A 19,082-nucleotide genomic window follows, 5' to 3' on the forward strand; every position below is an offset into this window, starting at 1 on the left:
AATATTTGAAGAGTTGTACAATGTGCAGAACACCATAGATGAATCAGTCTTGGAGAAGCTTCCCAGTTCAAAGGAGAAAGCGCAAATGCCAGAATTCTTAGAAGTAATGATTTTGATAGAAAGTTTGAAAAAGAAAAGGCACTGAAGTGACAAAATAACCATAGTGTTGCTGCAAGCATGGGTGGAACACATGGTAAAGGAGATGCACAAGCTATACAACACAAACTACAAACGAGCAAGGGCCGAGCAAATGAGAAAAATAATAATCATACTGTTTAAACCGTTAAGCCACTCCAAATGCAGACAGAAGCATGAATGAGTCATCAGTAATAAATATTCCTGCTTTAGTATGCTGAATATAATTTTTTCCTCTAGAAATCATGAATTCACTAATTTCAACTATAGAAATAAAAGACATAGTAAATCCAGACATTTTATTAAACTTTTTGAACAATTTAAAAAAGCAATTCCAGACTCCTGGCAAAAAATGTGAGGTGTTTTGATGGGATCCGATCCTGCAGCCATTCAGTCAAAACACTCAATGACTTCAAAAAACAGGTGTACTTGGGGCACCTTAGAGGCTAGCAAATTTATAAGAGCATAAGCTTTCGTGGGCTACAGCCCACTTCATCAGATGCACAGAATGGAACATTACTGGCCACTCAGTAAAAGATTTAAGGGTGGCAATTTTGCAACAGAAAAGCTTCAAAAACAGACTCCAATGAGAAACTGCTGAGCTTGAATTAATATGCAAACTAGATACCATTAACATGGGTTTGAATAGAGACTGGGAGTGGCTGGATCATTACACATATTGAATCTACTTCCCTAAGTTAAGTATCCTCACAGCTTCTTGTCAACTGTCTAAATGGGCCATCTTGATTATCACTAAAGTTTTTTTTATCCTGCTGATAATGGCTCATCTTAATTAATTAGCCTCTTACAGTTTGTATGGCAACTTCCACCTTCTGTGTGTGTGTGTGTATGTATATTTTATATATATTATATATCTTCTTACTACATGTTCCACTCTATGAATCCAATGAAGTGCTTCTGCTCTAATAAATTTGTTAGCCTCTAAGGTGCCTCAAGTACTCCTGTTCTTTTTGTGGATACAGACTAACACGGCTGCTACTCTGAAACCTGTCAATGACTTCAGGGGACCTTTGATTTATAAGGATTGTAGGAGTCTGATGCACAATCTCATAGATCTAAATGCTGCTGTCATTTACTCATGGGTAAATCCAGAGTGGCTCCAGTGGAGTTGCTCTGGATTTCCATTTGTGCAACTGAAAGCAGAATTTGGCCCCAGCATGGTACATTATGTAACTATTGTGTATTTGGAGAACTTTTTTGGAGATGTGAAAACATTAAAATACACTCTGCCTCTATCTTATTGCAAAACAGCCTCATTCCTGCTAATCTGCAAAATGCAGCATCATTTCTGGCGGTTCTGTACCACACAATAGCTAGCAGAACCACTTCTGTAAATGCTGTAAGTAAGAAGTACAGCATCACATTCACAGGCAGGATATGATCCACTCCAACAGTCAAAACCAAAGGCAAAAGCAAACCCTTTGTCACTGAGTTCTGGCTTATGAGTGGTTCCAGTGCTGTTCCTAGTCGGTTCTATCTCCGTTCTGGACACTAGGCAATCTAGGAAACAGAGTCCTGAGCCTCTGCCACCATTACCTCTGTAGTCCGGGGCAAGTCGCATAGAGGCTAAGTGGGGTATTTCAGGCACACACCCTCCAAAGGGGCTACATAATAAAAGGCCTTTTCTAATTTCAAGGCTCCAATAACGTAGCATGAATGATAGTGCTTTGAGACCATCGGTTTCCCTTTTTAGGTAACTGAAATGAATTTTACTTATCATAGAATCATAGACTATCAGGGTCGGAAGGGACCTCAGGAGGTCATCTAGTCCAACCCCTGCTCAAAGCAGGACCAATCCCCAATTAAATCATCCCAGCCACGGCTTTGTCAAGCCTGACCTCAAAAACTTCTAAGGAAGGAGATTCCACCACCTCCCTAGGTAACGCTTTCCAGTGTTTCACCACCCTCGTAGTAAAAAAGTTTTTCCTAATATCCAGCCTAAACCTCCCCCACTGCAACTTGAGACCATTACTCCTTGCTCTGTCATCAGCTACCACTGAGAACAGTCTAGATCCATCCTCTTTGGAACCCCCTTTCAGGTAGTTGAAAGCAGCTATCAAATCCCCCCTCATTCTTCTCTTCTGCAGACTAAATAACCCCAGTTCCCTCAGCCTCTCCTCATAAGTCATGGGCTCCTAATCATTTTTGTTGCCCTCCGCTGGGTAGAAAGGTTGATTCATGTACTTTAAGTCTAACCTTACAGCACCAAGAGCAGAGAATTGAGATGCAGCAGCTTTTTGAAGGAGGTTCAGAAAAAAATACACCTCTGTAAGTATAACTAAAAAATCAAATAGAGCCCTTGCTTTACATTAGATTGGCTTGATTTGCTAACAAAGACAAAACTTGATTTTATTTACATCTTCTGCCACCTCCTGTGAGCAGAATGTTCATTATCTGTTATTTGCAAAGCTGTAATGTTCAATTTTCAGAAAGGTGTGCTTTCATGCTCATCATTTGCAATGAGTGAGTAGGAGTGTCTTTTTTTTTTCTCCTCACCAATAATCCCATTGGGGATGGTAACTGCATATACTCAAAGCAAATCCAAGTTGTTTGGACATATCAGGAATAAACCTGGACTCAATTTTCCACCACTGAAAATGTAATTTCAATGTCTCCTGTGGCCTGGTCCTTCTCCCTCCCCCGGGTAACCTAGAAACTAAGACTGTTTGTTGTTGGACAAAGCATTGTAGGAACCAGAGGAAATACACTTCTTTGTTTAAATACACTTCTTTGTTCCTGTTTGGGAAATACTGTTAGAGAGCAGCTTTCTCAGGGAAGAGGAGAGAGTTGAGCACCCCGTCAGTAGAGGCCTTACAGTCAAATCTGATTCTGTAAGCCACAGCTCTGAAGAAAAGACATAGGTGTGATATTTGCTCTTCAAGGGAGTAGTAACCTGAGTCTTCCCATTGAATGAGCTCTCAGTACAAAGAAATAGATACCCCTTAATTATTCTACTTATAAAAAGTAAACTTCTAGAAACTGTCTGCTGTAGAAATCACAGTGATGCCAGGGCACTGTTAGGATGTAAAACATTCCCATTCTGATTTGGTAGCATTTTAAACTAACCTTGCGTTGGTGTAAATGGCTACATGCAATGTAACCAGGAATAGGGCCAAAGAGTCTGAAAATGAAAGTCCAAACATCTGGATTACAATTTGATAGCCCAAGCCCCACGAGCCTAAGTCAGCTGACACGGGCTAGCCATGGGTGTTTTATTGCAGAGTAGACATACCCTAACAGGCCACATTCAAATTAAGGCTCTGCCTCAGGCATGCTCAGCAGCATTCTTCTTCCTGGTCCCATACCTTTCTCAAAGGCATCACCTGCAAGACCAATCACTGTTCCCTTTGACTAGCAGCTCATCTGTATTGCTCCACTAAGCTCTTTCCACTCTTCCTCTGACTGGCAGCTCCATTCTTTTGCCCTGCTCGGCCCTTTCTCCTCCCCTACTCCTGAGCAACTCAATTCTCTTTGCTCCACTCCCACTCAGCCAATCACACTCTGTTCTGACTGGCAACTCAATGCTCAACCCACCGACATCTCCCTCTGTTGTGCTTCTCCAACAAGAAGAAAATGTAACCCTTTTACTTGCGCAGGTAGTAGTAAGTTGTCCTGGGCTTTTACAACAGAAGTTTTCCTAACCCTTCTGGGGATATGTGAAAACTATTCTTCAGGGACCAAGGCCCAACAGAGAAGAGTTTTTAAAACATTTCCCTTTCGTTTGGTCTCACAAGGACTAGCTCCCATGAAGTGCCTCCTTATAGGAGAAGGGGAGCTTACATAAATATTTAACTTCAGAAAAATATATTTCTTTAATGGAATTTTGCAAAAGTGAAAAAAGGCATTTCCTATCTGTTTTTTTCTTTTGTAGCATGTGCAAAACAAAGAAGCGTTCTCAGTCCTTTCTTTATATCCTATTTCTTCCCCACAACTTAACAGAACAAAAGAAAACAAGATTTTTGAAACTTTATTTCCCCTAAACAAAACAGGAGATACAAAGCATGGTCTGGTATAAAGGGTTGAGGCTTAAGAGGGCTGGCTAGCTTCCATTCCTTGTCCAGTCATAGACTTCCTGTGTGACCTTCTGTAAGACATTTAATCTGCCCACCATTCCCTAGCTGTTAAATAGAGATAGTATTTCCCAACCTCACAGGGATCTTGTGAGAATGAAAATCCATTAAAGACTGTGAGGTGTTCAGGAGCTCTGGTGAGAAGAGCAATATAAATAGATAGAACAAAGCCATGAGTTGCATGAAATATGTAGGTGATTTGCTAATTTTTGCTGCTAAAATTGAGTGGCCTCCCCTCACATCTGATACCAAATTACCCTGCCCTCCTCCCCATGAATCTGATCCCCATTGATCAAATTGGTAAGATTCATTCTGTGGAAAGAGGTTGCAGCAGGCAAGCGTCGCACTGTGAGGTAAACCTCCTCTATCTCATGAAGTACAAATTGTCTTTTTGATCCTAAACAAAACCGTGTTTTTCATGCATGATGAAAAAACCACTTTTGATTTGTTTTCTTCTCTCACGTATTCATTATGGCCGGGATTATACTTACACGCAGTGGTTCCATCCTCTACAAATAGATTCACTGATTTCAGTGGGGCTACTTCTAGAGTAAGGTACCACTTAACATGACTAAAGGTGGCACAATCCAACTCAGAATTTGTGAAACCCTCAGATTTGTCCTTTCCACAGATCTCTACATGACAATGCCAGAATGTTACAAAAGTGTCCCTTCCTACATGTACAATGGCCCTTATAAGTTTAATGACTAGCGCCCTGATCCTGATTTCAATGGGACTACTAACGTAAGTAAAAAGATGCATATACAATAGTGTTTTCAGGATTGGGGCATAGGTGGTTTCAATTTCATTTTTTAATTACATGCTTAATTTGTATTTTTAAACTGTAAACCTTTGTATATTTTGAACATAAGTACAATTAAACCAGCTAAAACAACAGTTTTCCCCATCTTTATCCAACGATAAAACAGATGAACCAGTTTAAAAACACTTTAAAAATTACCTCCAAGCTAAGTTTCAGCCAAAAAAAATTTTGCAGCCAAATTATCAAGGCCTCTAAAAGAGCGTTTCTAATGAAAATGCTGACGCAATGCTTATTATACTGATATGAATAGCTATAATGAAGCCTTCATTTGATGCTTTGGCAAGTCTTATGCAAAAAATCATTCTAAATTTATCTGGTATTCAAAATAATGCTTAAAGTGGCCAAAATGTTTATGCCACCATTATCATATCAACAATGTTCCTTTTATCCCAGAGGAAGTCAATAAACAAATGTGCATATTTAGCATCTGCTATACACTCTGTCTTGATAATATTGTTCTCTATGAGAAAAATAGGGCCAAGGGCTCAGCCACCAGCTAAGAAACAGTTGTGTTGAATCATACATTATTGGCTATTGTATCAATTTTCTAAGCCCATTAGCACCCTGTATAAAGTTTTTTTTTTTTCTGATGAACGGAGTTTGACATATGATAAAGGAGCTCTTGTTTCTGAGATATGGGATCTACTTCAATGTGGTAACAGTTCCTAAGGCCCACATTCCCCTTTTGAGTTTTACATAGAATTCCTTTATACACCTTAAAATAGCCCTTCACTTTTCTTTTTTAAAGAAAAGTTTAGAAAGGTCACAGAAGGGTTTGTTACTGTGGGTTAATTATAGCCATGAGGCATGCTCCAAATCTCATTGAAGTTAATGGAAGTGATTGAGTTCAGTGGGCTTTGGATCAGGTCCCGGGAGACTTTGGTGTTAGAAAACAGTTTCATAACCTAAGGGACAACTGCAGGTTAGCATTTTTAGGGGTAGCATTTCTTATTGTTTTTCCCTCTCGTATTCACTGTTAGCCTATAAGTCACTGCCATTGCCTTTACTTACAACTTATCTACACATAAAACTTGCACCAATGTAACAAAATTTGGGTATTCATTTGCTTTAGATAAACTGGTACAAATTCCTATGTTCCTCTTAAAACCTGTCTTATATTGATTTTGCTTAAGGTGGAAAGGAATTGATGTAGGTTAAATCAATATAAACAAGATTTAAATTGATTTAAGAAGGTCCTCACAGGAGTTTGCACTAGTTTAATAAAATGAATTTAAAAACACGCCTTTAGTTACACTAGTGCAATGCTGTTCAAATCAGGCATTGAGCTGTATTATCCACGCTATTTCAATACTTATGCCATTACATCATAAGAAAAATACACATAGCTCCACATGTGGATATTTAAAGGCTAGAGTTGGTTTAAAAATTGGGATTTTTTTCACAGGAAAAAATATTTTTCCAGAAAATTTTGCTACTCTATGAAAAAAATCTCAAAATAAAACAAAATGACAACTTTGTCAGTTCTAGATGATAGATTCAGGTCAGAATAGGTTGTCATTTATTATCATAAATAGACTTCTTGGACTTAAAGATTGCTCCCTAACAGTTAAACAAGATTCTGATCACACAAGCATATATGCATCATTAACAAGCAGATTTTTTTTTTTTTTGTATTTCAGAAAACTATGCTCCAGGGTACCTTTGACTTCCAGTTACTAATTACTATTAAAGCAAACATTTCTTACAAGGGTTGGTAACCTTTGCATTGGAAGGCAAGGGTGAGGTGAAACATGGAGGAAGTTTGAGCTAGCTTGCTATCTTTTAGCTGAAGTTTAAAAGCCCCATTCTATTGCTTATCCCAGTGTTGTTGACTTCAGTGGCAGCACTTGTTTTGTTTGTTTAAGGGAGACAATGAACCAGATATAATCACTTTAGTTGGAAGCCTTTGAAGTAGAGGGAACATTTTCAACAAAGTGAAATATGCTAATTTATTGGCTAGATTTTCTAGCCTGGGGTTAGGACACTGGGCTGGGATGTGGAAGCCCCATGTTCAAGTCTCTGCACCTTTAGCCAATTCAGAATTTTTGATTGCTGATCACTCAGAAGCAGGCAGAGCAGGACATAAATGTAGGGCTCCCCATCCCTTACTAGCACCCTAACCAGTAGGGTATAATCCCACAAACACATGCCTATCTTCCAGAATCAAAAAGCTCAGGTTTCAATCTGAAAATAACTAATGTCCCACAATTCTGTTTTCACAAAAATATTCAAAAGGTTTTGATTTCATTCCAGTCTGAGATTAAAACAAATTTAAAAACCTCAAACATTGCCACAAAACAGAATTGTCATCCTCGGTCAGCTCGGCTTCCAAGACTCCTTTTACCGCTAGAGTTTGTTTGCCTCAACAGCTCAGCTGGCATTTATTCAACAAAAATTGCTTGATTTAACATTCGATAATTAACTTCACTTTTTCCACCCAATGTTTCCCTTTGCTCTGAAGCCTGTGACTATGAGTGACAAAAATAGAACATCACGAGCTGCCATGCATAATCTTTGTTTTTTGCCTGGAGAAGGAATCTCATATGTTGAGCAACAATAAAAATAAAAAATAGCTCTTAATGACAGTGCCTGGCACTGTTACAGCTGATTGCAAGTTTAACTGATAGTCGGTCCTTTCTCAGTATGAGATTTAATTTTCTTTTAGATAGCTAGCTGTGTCTGGTGTCAGTACATATAAACTGTCTTGTCAGCAGTTGGCTGCACACAGTGTTACAGAAGTGCTGAAGTGTCCCATGGAAAGGAAAAAGCAAACCATTTCTCAGCAATGTATCAGTACTCTGAGATGCTGTACGGTACTGCCATCATGTCAGAAATGGGTTGGGCTCATATATTAAATATATGGAGTTATGAGTTATACCATCTAATCAGCTGAAGCAAAGAAGTCAAGGTATGTTGGGGGAGGGGAGGGAGGAAAACAGAGGGCTATCATATTAATAAACCACAAGTCTTATCAAAGTAGCATATGATTAATCAAAACAGCTATATTATATTCCATCTTGTAACATAGGTAAAAGCAAACCAACATCTAAATGATCCAGATTTTGTTGTTGGAATGATTAACTATTGGACAAAAATATTTCCTGGAAACCCATAGTGCGTGGGGGGCATCATCTTGAGATGACCAATGGCTCAAACAGAAACCAGTCAAAGCATAAAGGAGATGCTTTTTCAGCCTAATTGATTCTTATTAATTAAAATGGTTAAATACAAAAGATGGATATCATAATGCTAAATTGTTGAGAGCTGGCTTGATACTGGCAGTGGTGGGATAATCCTCCTATTGAAGTGTCACATATAGGAATGAGAGATCTGGTCTCTCAGCCACTTTGACATAGGCAGAGCCATCCCTTGGGTACAGCAAATCGGGGTGACTGCTCTGGGCCCAGTGCTTTGGGGGGGCTCCATTCTTCAGCGTGAGTCTGTTGTGTGGGGCCAGGCGCCGACTTTTCAAACTGTTAGGGGGTGCTTGACCTCTGGCTCTGTCCCAGGCCCTTCCCCCACTCCACCCCTTCCCCACCCAGTTCCATGCTCCCACTGTGAGCATGCCACCTCCCCGCTTCTCTCCCTCCCTCCTAGCCTTCTTGAACACTGCAAAACAGCTGATCACAGCGGGTGGGAGGTGCAGGGAGGGAGTGGGAAGGCGCTGATCTGGGGGTCCACCAGCGGTCGGGAGGTGCCGGGGGGGCGGGAGGGGAGCTGATAGGTAGGCTGCTGGTGGGCGCTCATCACCCACTACTTTTTCCCTGTGGATGCTACAACCCCGGAGCACCCACGGAGTCGGCGCCTATAGGCCAGCCTGGGGGCAGGGGAGTTAGAGGTCTGGGGCTCCTTAAAGGCTGATTTGTCCCAGGCCCTGCACCTCCCTAGGGATGGCCCTGGAGAGAGGGTCTATCTTCCATGATGTTATAATACAGTTGATGACCATGTCAAATAAAATGGCTGGCTAAACAAGTCTGTTCTAGAAATATAGTATACACGCTAAATTCTGCAGAAATGGAAGCACTATTTAGAGCAGAGAATCTCTGGTTAATTATTGTTATTTTCCTGAGACATTAAAAAAAAACAAATGATGCATAGGCATAAGAACCTATTGATTTATACGTATTATTCCAATCCCACTCCCAAGGGACTTGAGTTTATTTCCCCCCTAAATCATACAAATCGTTTCTCATATGTTAATCCTACTAAACATTTATTGCTCCTATCTGTTGATCTTTACATTTGTTTTGGATGAGTTACATGAACACACAAAAACTATTCATTGTTAAAAGGACTTAATTTTACCATAAGGCCCCTGGGCAATATATTAATATGAATAATTATAAATAGAGGAAAATGTCTCAGTGATTAAACTCCTTGTATGCTTTTTAGAAGATTTCTGCTAATTTTATGTTAATCTTTTATAAGATTTAAGCACCTACACTTACACATCAGTAATTGATGGACCTCAAAAAAGTTGGATAACATCCAAAAAACCTGGATACTTTATTCTTCTACCTACAGTAATATCCTCTGCCTTACCTTTTGTCTTCTAATAAAATGTTCTTCCTCCTTTTGCTCCAAGAGGATCCATGATTCCTTTCTCCTTAAATTTCCTTTGACCTCCTTTCTGTCTGTAGTTTACATAAGGTGTGACATTCTCTTTGGGATCGGGAACCTAATTCCTTGCATACTCAAAACTCCCATGGAAGCCAAAGAATGGTCCCTAAATCTTATGTGTTGTGAGAAGACGGTAAGTTTTCAAAGTTTCCTCATAAAAACTATACAATAATGTATTCAGGGCATGCCTCTGGGCAACACCAGTGAGACTACTAAAATAATAGACCAGACACAGCAGAGAGAACTAAGGGATTTGAGTCTGCATTTGGGTTCTTTCAAAGTGAAGTTCTTCTTTTCCAACTAAGGTGCTCAGCCCTATGAGACTGTTTAAACTGGAACCAAGATCACATAAGGTAGAGACTTTCCAAGGGGCATGTGGTGATAGAAGAGTATTTATCATCGTTGATCCAAACTGTTTAAATACTCATTTTGGAGGTAGGCCTCAGTTTGAGCAGTTCATAATCCTTTACCTTTTAATATCAAGCACAGAAGCTGCACACTGTACAACTTTCTTTAGCCCGATGAGACTGTTGTACTTTCACACAACCAAAAAAAAAAGTTGTCTAAGGCCTAGTGTCCAATTTGTTTCATTTATTTGCTCATAAATTGATTTAATTTCTTGCAGACAATCTAGAACTCAGAACACTTCTTTCATTTACATTTCAGAAAATGTGATAGCTTGTTTAATTATGTCCACAGTTTATAGAAATGCATATCAACAGCAGAGAATCAAGGATGGTGGTGGTGGTGGGTTTTTTTTTGTGTATGACTTTATGCATGTTACTGCAACGTGCTTCCATTTCAAAGAGTTTCAGCCAGCCCCTGATTGGCTTCAGGTGTCCCAATCAACCTAGCATGCTCTCTGCCTTCTGGAAAGTTCTTAATTGGCCCCTGGTGTCTTAATTGACCTGGAGCAGCTTCCATTTCACTTAACCTGGTACTAGGGATTTGTTTAGCCTGGAGCTAATATAGCTATCTCCCACTACTTTTCTATAGCCATCTGGCCTTGCCCCGTCACACTATGTTACAATCCTAAATGGGTTTCTGCAGTAATCATTGCTAATAGAGGATTAATATTGTATCCAGTAGACACACATGTCAAATATCTTCAGCAGCTTTTAGCAGAAGCTTCAGCACCTTCATGGATGAATAAATTGTAAGTATAAAAATTTCACAGCCAGAACATATGGATGCAGAATTTCTGCCGTGTCAGAATTCTTCCATTCCACAGTCATGGCCATTATCACTTTTAGCAGTTGATCGTGTGCCAACTTCTCTTTCCACACTAGTTATTAAATCTGCTGTTACGTCTATTTTATGTACACCATGCCATGATGGAAGCTCCCATTTCAGTAACCCCAAATAGATATCATTTGAGGAGACTCAGAGAACCTAGCAGTCATTTGAATTCACAATTATTTGTGGCACTGCACAAACTGTGACAGAACAATATCTGAACTAAGTCAGAAATCCAAAGTAGTCTATCATTTTTCTAGTTCAAATCAACAGAATATCTACTTAGATACAATGGTAATTGTGAGTTCTATAAATGCTAAGTCAGATTATTCAGTCAAGGTGGAAATATATACTATGAATTGATATTCTGGGTGACTTTCTGTAGAAAGAATAGTCTTCCTTAAGAGTTTACCTTAAAAATTATGAGATGGCATCACTCTTCTATGTCTGAGGGCAGGACTACACTACAGACACTAGATTGGCACAGCTGCACCTCCATGAAAGGACATAGCTAGGTCAATGGGAGATGCTCACCTGCCAACATAGCACTGTCTACACCCCTAAGTGATGTAGCTATACCAAAGTAAGTGTGTAGTGTAGACCTGGCCTGAGTTATCTACTGAAAAATAATTTAATACTTTGCTGCTGGTGTATTCTTTTAGTTTGGGAATCTGTTTAGGGTTCTTAATTGTGCTTAAGCAAATCTTTTATCTTTTGTCACAAGTAGTCTGCCATTTTTTTAGTTTAGTTTGTGAAGCTGTCATAGCATAGCATAGTGTGGTACTTTACACCTTTCCACACATGTTTTCTACCATTTGGTTGCTTTAAAAAATGAAGACTTCACAAAAATCAATTCAGACTGATTTAATTTTTCAAAAATGAAGGCAAAAACTTTCTCAGGATGAAATCTGCTCCTAATTTTCCCATCAAGGCAATGACAATACACAGGATTAAAACAGGCCAAAATTTTGTCCTAAAAGCAGATAGATGTGTCTTACAAGTGCTTAGGATAGACAGTGGTAGGGAGATTGGCCTCACACATTAAAATTTCCATAATTCTTCATGTTGTCACTCCTTAGACAAATATACACTGCATTTTTTAAAAATGGCATTATTGAAACAGTAGTTTTCTTCTTTCTACTAATAATGCCTCCGTGATTCTGTGCTGAGTAATGGAAAAAGATTCTAACCACCAGCAGGCGGACTGGTGGGCAAATGTAATTTTAAAAATAGGCTTATAGAATTATATTTAGAGAGTGATGAAAACAGTTTAAGCAGACATGAGATGCTTCATGCAAAAGAAGTTGACAGAAGAAGATCGAAGAACTCAGTATCCACCACAGGCAAAGTTTTAGGACTGGTGACATTTTAAAAACATAATAGTATTATTTAGTCTTTTACATGTCTAAAGAACTGTGCAAACATTAAGAAACAATAATATAATGATAACATTGCTCTTCTTCTGAGATCTGCATCTTGTTTCTGACAGCAGTGTCAGCCCTTTGCCAAATAGTAGGTGATATGGGGCATTGCAGGTTGGTTTTCCAATGGAGGAGAAATGAATCTTGTGGAGTATGAGTATCTTGTAAGTGTAACTTGCTTTATTCAGACATTTACCAGTTCTGGAACGAATACACAGGCAATCTCTTCATTCAGGAATCACAGGCCAACATCAATGCCTGAGAATACAAGTGTTCCCTCTCAGTGCCTAAGAATACAATGCCTGAGAATACAACTGTTCCACTCTGCCTCAAAAACTGACTCTCATCAGAGATCAAGGCAGTGAGCAAATTCTCCTGCCTCTAGCACTGCTCCCTCTATCCAGAACCTTGTAGAACCAAAAACTGACACCACCACAAGCATTTCTTCCAAGTCTACCACTTGTTCGCATACTGTAGTGGTGGGGCCTAAGATAGGTAACCAGCCTCTCTCTGATATCCATGATCCTCTGCTGGGAAATGTCCCTCCTAGGGCTATATTGGAGACCTGGCTTGAGGAAAGGCAGGCTGAAAAAGCAGGGCAGTATATAAGCCCTGCTGTTTTCTAAGTGGAAGACAGACTGGAAAAAGAAACAAGCTGTGCTGTTGTGGGTGTCCTGAAAGTTATCGGTGAGCGAGTTATCGACTGGCTTTTGCTGGTTTATATAATGCTTTTTAATGTGAACCTGAGGCAAACACCTTTATGAATATCAGAACCAGTTTCTGTGGGGCTGTGGATGCATTTTTCTGCCTTTTTGGTTTTGGTGGTGAATTGAAATATAAAGCCCTGGGCAGGAGAACTTTCTTGTTTACAAATTACATGTTTTGCTTGTTTGATTTGCCGCAGAAGATAGCTGATCTCCCCTAAAAACAAGTTCTCTGCAATGACAATAATATAGCATAAGAAATTAGTATTACAAAATTCTTAGAAAAAAGTTTTCTACTTGCAAGGTTTCCACAATAGTAGAGATGTTTGGCTCACACAGCATTGGCATTCAAAATGGAAAATTTGTGAGAAAGGGTAACTTGAATCATTGATGATGATTAGCATTTTCCCAACAAATAACAAATACCTGAACACTATTTTTTTGGACAGAAGCTGTGAGGTGTGTAAAATTACTTCTGTTAGGTATACGCTAAATGGTATATAAAATGAAATGTTGTTAATATCCTGCTTAGATTAAGTGGGGTGGAAGAAAGGCCATAATTTCACTCTTATAAGGAAAAAAATATTTTTCTAATAAAATACAATAGCAAATGAAGTGCCAAATACTGTAACCCATATTACTCATGCTATACTTCCATTGAAATCAATGAAAGTTTTCCCAAAGTCACCCAAATAAGGGTCCTGAATATGATCTATAACTTCTAGCTGGGAAAGCTACAGATGTAGTGCCCTCAGCCATGAGGGGAAGGGTGAAATTACCAAGTGGTCCACTCTGACCAATGACAGGAGTAGTGTTGATAAACTATAGAGGGAGCAACATCCAGTTCTAATGAACCAGAAAAGGAAAGTAATAGAAAAAATTGTTAGATCATGAAGGACTCCATCTTCCTCTCCCCTCAACTTTCCACGATTTCTACCTGGAGCTGTGTTTGCATGTATCAAAGGTCAGAATATGCTTCAAGGACAATTATTTTTGCTATATTGCAATTTCCTTGTTGCTTCATTGATTCTTTTTGTAGGAACTGTTTCCCCCTGCAACAGTTTATGACCTAACTATTAGCAACATAAACAGCTCAGCAAGTGGAGGAAAGAAGACTAAATCTCAATCAAGAAATCCTTTTATTTGAAATAAATGTGTTTTAAAGGGTCAGTGGGCAAGGAGGAGAAGAAGAGAAGCCTCTCAAAATATAAGTGATAGGGAAGACTGAGCCTTTCCCTTATTACATCTAGAAGGCAGAAGGACGTGCTCAACTCTTCAGGTCATATACATTTATTTATAGGTGTATTAACATCCTTCAAATGATTAGGACTATCAGTTGTAACCTGTGTAGTTGTTATAAACAGCATGAGAGTCAATGAGCTTGCATGCTTTTATAACAGTTATTAAGCAATAGCTCTTTGTTAAAGTTAATATGAAAGATATTATTCAGTAACAACAGTCCTAAAACCTTAACTGCCCAAGAAGTTATAATACAAAGAATAATAAGACACGTAAGAGCTTTGACAGATGTTAGTACCAAATATTTTAACCCTTAACTTATTCTCAAGTATTTTATAATGTGCAGTAGAAAATACTTAAATATGTTTCAATAACTAATGAATACATAGTGCTTGCCTATCCTAAAGGGAAGGCATGTTAACAGCACATTCAAACAAAAGTATTTATGAATTTAAGGAAGCACAAAGTATATTTTAAGGAGGACATATTGACTTCAGTTAATTATATAAAGTCTGTTTTTTAACAGAAATTACACATACAAATGGGAGCACACTATAGGGTTATAGATAGACAGGAGCAATACCTTCCAGGTGGGATTTTTCAAAAGCGCCTAAGAGAGTTAGGCACCCAGCTCACATAGAACGTCAATGGGCATTGAGCACCTAAGAACTTCTAGTGCTTTCGAAAATCCTACCCTCTAGTCTTATGCACCATCAGGAGAGTGCAAAGAAACAGAGAGATTAAAAGGCCAGTGTCTCTAACTCAAACAAGTCTGTCCTCTTTCCTTACTTTCTCATCTTCTTCCCCCCCCCCCATTGCTTCTCCTTTTCTATATTCCATCTTCCAGGCCAAATAATTATTTTATTTACAATGTCTTCTCTGGTGCTGACCATTATAGTATCTGAACACTTCACAAACTTAATAGATTTAGCCCCACATCACTCTTGCTGTGAAGCAAAGCTACTTGCCCAGGTCACAGAAGACTGTAGCAGTTTCAAGAATCAAAACCTGATTTTCTGAATCCCAGTCCTGTTTCTTACTCTCCCGCTCCAGTCAGTGGTCTACTTTCTCTTTTCAATAGATTCGAATAGTTAGAAAAAATTCCAAGAAGTAGCGCCAGAAAAATTAACACAAAACAAATTTCCAATTTCTTTTACCAACAGTTACTATGCTGGAGCATCTGAAATTCTGCTGTTATTTCTTAACATATAAAATAGGAGATAATGGCAGTATAAATGCCGTGATGTGGTAACTGATGATATATTATTGACTTTATATTTGTAACCAGAACACGGTGATGGAAAGAGGATCTCTATAAATGAATATGGTGCTTTGAAGATAAATCTTTGTATCTATAGGTTATCTGGCCACACGAACAATTCTGATTTAGGGTTTTAGATATGGGACCTAGAGTGAGTCTATCCCAATAAGACAACATACCATACAGACAGAGCCCCAAAGCATGTATGTGCATATGTGCACACGTTACTATGATGCAGTGAGGTGCTCTCAGTTTTGCCTAAGGATTGGAAAGTTGTGGCCCTATTTTTATAAAGCTTTCTGTTTATTTGTTCTCTTTCATAAACTATTTTGCACTAGTTCATGTCATACTACAAATTGATTACTGTTATCAAGGCAGTAATGTTTGATTTTTTCATAGCTGTGATGAAAATAGCTTTGTAACATTCTATTTATGTAAGAATAGGAGAAGTAGTTGAGGCCATTTTGACTCAAATGTCAACATTTTGTTGGTCTCCATTTATTTTTTGAAGTTTTTCACTCAACTAAGAACAATCTCTTTCCCCACAATTTTCCAGCTTCCCTAAACTCTAGGTGTTAAAAGTCTTGATCTAGTTGCTAGAATTTTTGTCTGCTGGCTCCATTTTTTGGTTTATAGTTGCATGTATCATAGCTCAACATGTTTTAGGGTGAAATTTGCTCCAGTGCAGAGGGTCCTACAGAGGACACTGAGTGTCACTTTAGTTTTGTGTTAAAGGCTTAAGTGGGGCACAGAATTTTGTGTGGGTCATCTGAACAGGAAGCAATTTCATTGTGAATGTATTGTATTATTCGTATCGCCATAGTAAATAGAGGCTCTAATCCCTGATTGGGTCCCCATTTGATTAGGCCATGCACTACATCTGCTAGTAAGGCAGTCAACATTTTTCCTCCTTAATCAAAAGTACTTCTAGTGGAAAGAAATCTGAATACCATATAGAATAGTGGTTCTCAACCAGGGGTGTATATACCCCTGGAGGTACCCAGGAGGTACATTAACTCATCTAGATATTTGCCTAGTTTTTCAACAGGCTATATAAAAAGCACTAGCGAAATCAGTACAAACTAAAATTTCATACAGAATCATAGAATATCAGGGTTGGAAGGGACCTCAGGAGGTCATCTAGTCCACCCCCCTGCTCAAAGCAGGACCAGTCCCCAATTTTTGCCCCAGATCCCTAAATGGCCCCCTCAAGGATTGAACTCACAACCCTGGGTTTAGCAGGCCAGTGCTCAAACCACTGCAGACAATGACTTGTTTATACTGCTCTATATACCATACACTGAAATATAAGTACAATATTAATATTCAAATTGATTTATAATTATATGGTAAAAATAAGAAAGTAAGCAAATTTTCAGTAATAGCATACTGTGACACTTTTGTATTTTTATGTCTGATTTTTGCAAGCAAGTAGTTTTTAAGTGAGGTGGAACTTTGGAGTATGCAAGACAAATCAGGCTCCTGAAAAGGGTACAGTAGTCTGGAAAGGTTGAGAGCCACTGCTATAAAAACCTGTAGCAAGAGGATTTTGAAGGGGGAAAGGATTTGAAGAATCTGTATTTTCTCTCAACACCTGTGAGTAAAACATAGATGACATAATTATAGACACTTGCCAAAGGGATAATCCCCACTTAGTAAAGATGCCAGCATACTTCAGTGACTAAGAGTGAGTCATGTGAGAAATAGAACTGCATTTTAAGTCAATGCCATTTGTACTAAGGAAGTAACTGCAATTCAGTCATAATGCAGAATCAGTCATAGGAATTTTGTTAGTTTTAAAAGTTACCACAGATAAGAGAGGTAAGCCTCATGGATTACTTCTCAAAATTATTTGAGACTTGTATTAATAGACGGTGCAGATCAGCAACTTGTAGGAAGAGAATATTATGAAAGAACATTAAAACAGCATGACTGACTTTTATTAATATGGCGGCTCTGTAAAGAAGCATGAAGAATTAATTTTTAAGACTCAATATTTATACATTTACATCTGGTATTATGATTGTACAGTAGTAGGCACAGAACAAAGCATTCATCCCATCATGACAAACGAACTTCTCAAAGTAACTACTCTTCCCTCCACTAAATGCAGACAAAATTGAGGAATGGCCCATTAACTGCAAAGCACACATCATTAACTAATCTAAGCAGACTTCCCTGCCAATTTCATACAAGTGTTGGTAGTATTGAAATCACCTCACCTGGTCTGTTATGGACCAGGAGTAGAAACATTGCCAAGTATGACATTCATCCTCTCACAGTAAAATGTTTTCTGTTCTTTATTTCCAGTTTAAAAGCACAAGAACTGGGGATGTGGAGGTGGGAGGGAAGAGTAGCTGGCATTCATTTTTACATAGAATATCAGGATTGGAAGGGACCTCAAGGTCATCTAGTCCAACCCCCTGCTCAAAGCAGGACCAATCCCCAATTTTTGCCCTAGATCCCAAAATGGCCCCCTCAGGGATTAAAGTCAGAACCCTAGGTTTAGCAGGCCAATGCTCAAACCACTGAGCTATCCCTGCCCCCCATCATATGTTATATTATATAATATAATATGGAGGTATACCTATCTCATAGAGCTGGAAGGGACCTGGAAAGGTCATCAATTCCAGTCCCCTGCCTTCACAGCAGAACCAAGTATGGTCTCTTATTTTGATCCCTAAATGGTCCCCTCAAGGATTGAACTCACACTGTTGGATTTAGCAGGTTAATGCACAAACCACTGAGCTATCCCTGGAGGGAGGGGTAACTCTGTGGTTTGAGCATTTGGCCTGCTAAACCCAGGGTTGTGAGTTCAATCCTTGAGGGGGCCATTTAGGGATCTGGGGCAAAAATTGGGGATTGGTCCTACTGTGAGCAGGGGGTTGGATTAGATGACCTCCTCAGGTCCCTTCCAACCCTGATGTTCCATGATTCTATGACTGTTACACTAAAATCAACTCCGATTTACATTGGTTATGCTCTCCTGGTATTCTGTATATCCTGTAGGAATTCCCTGATCCTGCAGAGCAAATTGCATTGAGTAACATTCAGTCCCTGTAAACTGCTCCCTTCTGGCAGGGCAAGTGAAGTTCTAAGTTTCGTGGACATCAGTATCATTAGACAATGTGCTTGAATCTGCTAAGTACCTTCAGAGAGGAACTGAGAACCCTCCAATTCCATTCAATGTGAGTAGAGAGCCCATCCCAGTATACTGCAGGATTTATACCATTTTTAAAGACCTGTATGGTGATCATTGTAAAATATAGCTGAAACCTACAGATCTGACTATGAATTCTTACACATCTAGGTGGAAATTCTGGCCTCACAGAACTTTGAGTCAACCTCAAACCTCCATTGATTTCAGTGGGGCCTGGATTTCACCCCTAGTCTCCAGAATGGAACTAAATGTCTATCCATAAGTAAAGCATTAAGATACTATTAAATCATGGGGTGGGAGAAAGAGTTTCAATAGAACATCAGAAATTATTTCCCTTCTAATCTTCATTTTCACACTAAGAAACATCACCTGTAAGGTGCTGGCCACATCCC

The sequence above is a fragment of the Lepidochelys kempii genome, chromosome 4, assembly GCF_965140265.1.
Source record: "Lepidochelys kempii isolate rLepKem1 chromosome 4, rLepKem1.hap2, whole genome shotgun sequence".
Lineage (NCBI taxonomy): Eukaryota > Metazoa > Chordata > Testudines > Cheloniidae > Lepidochelys > Lepidochelys kempii.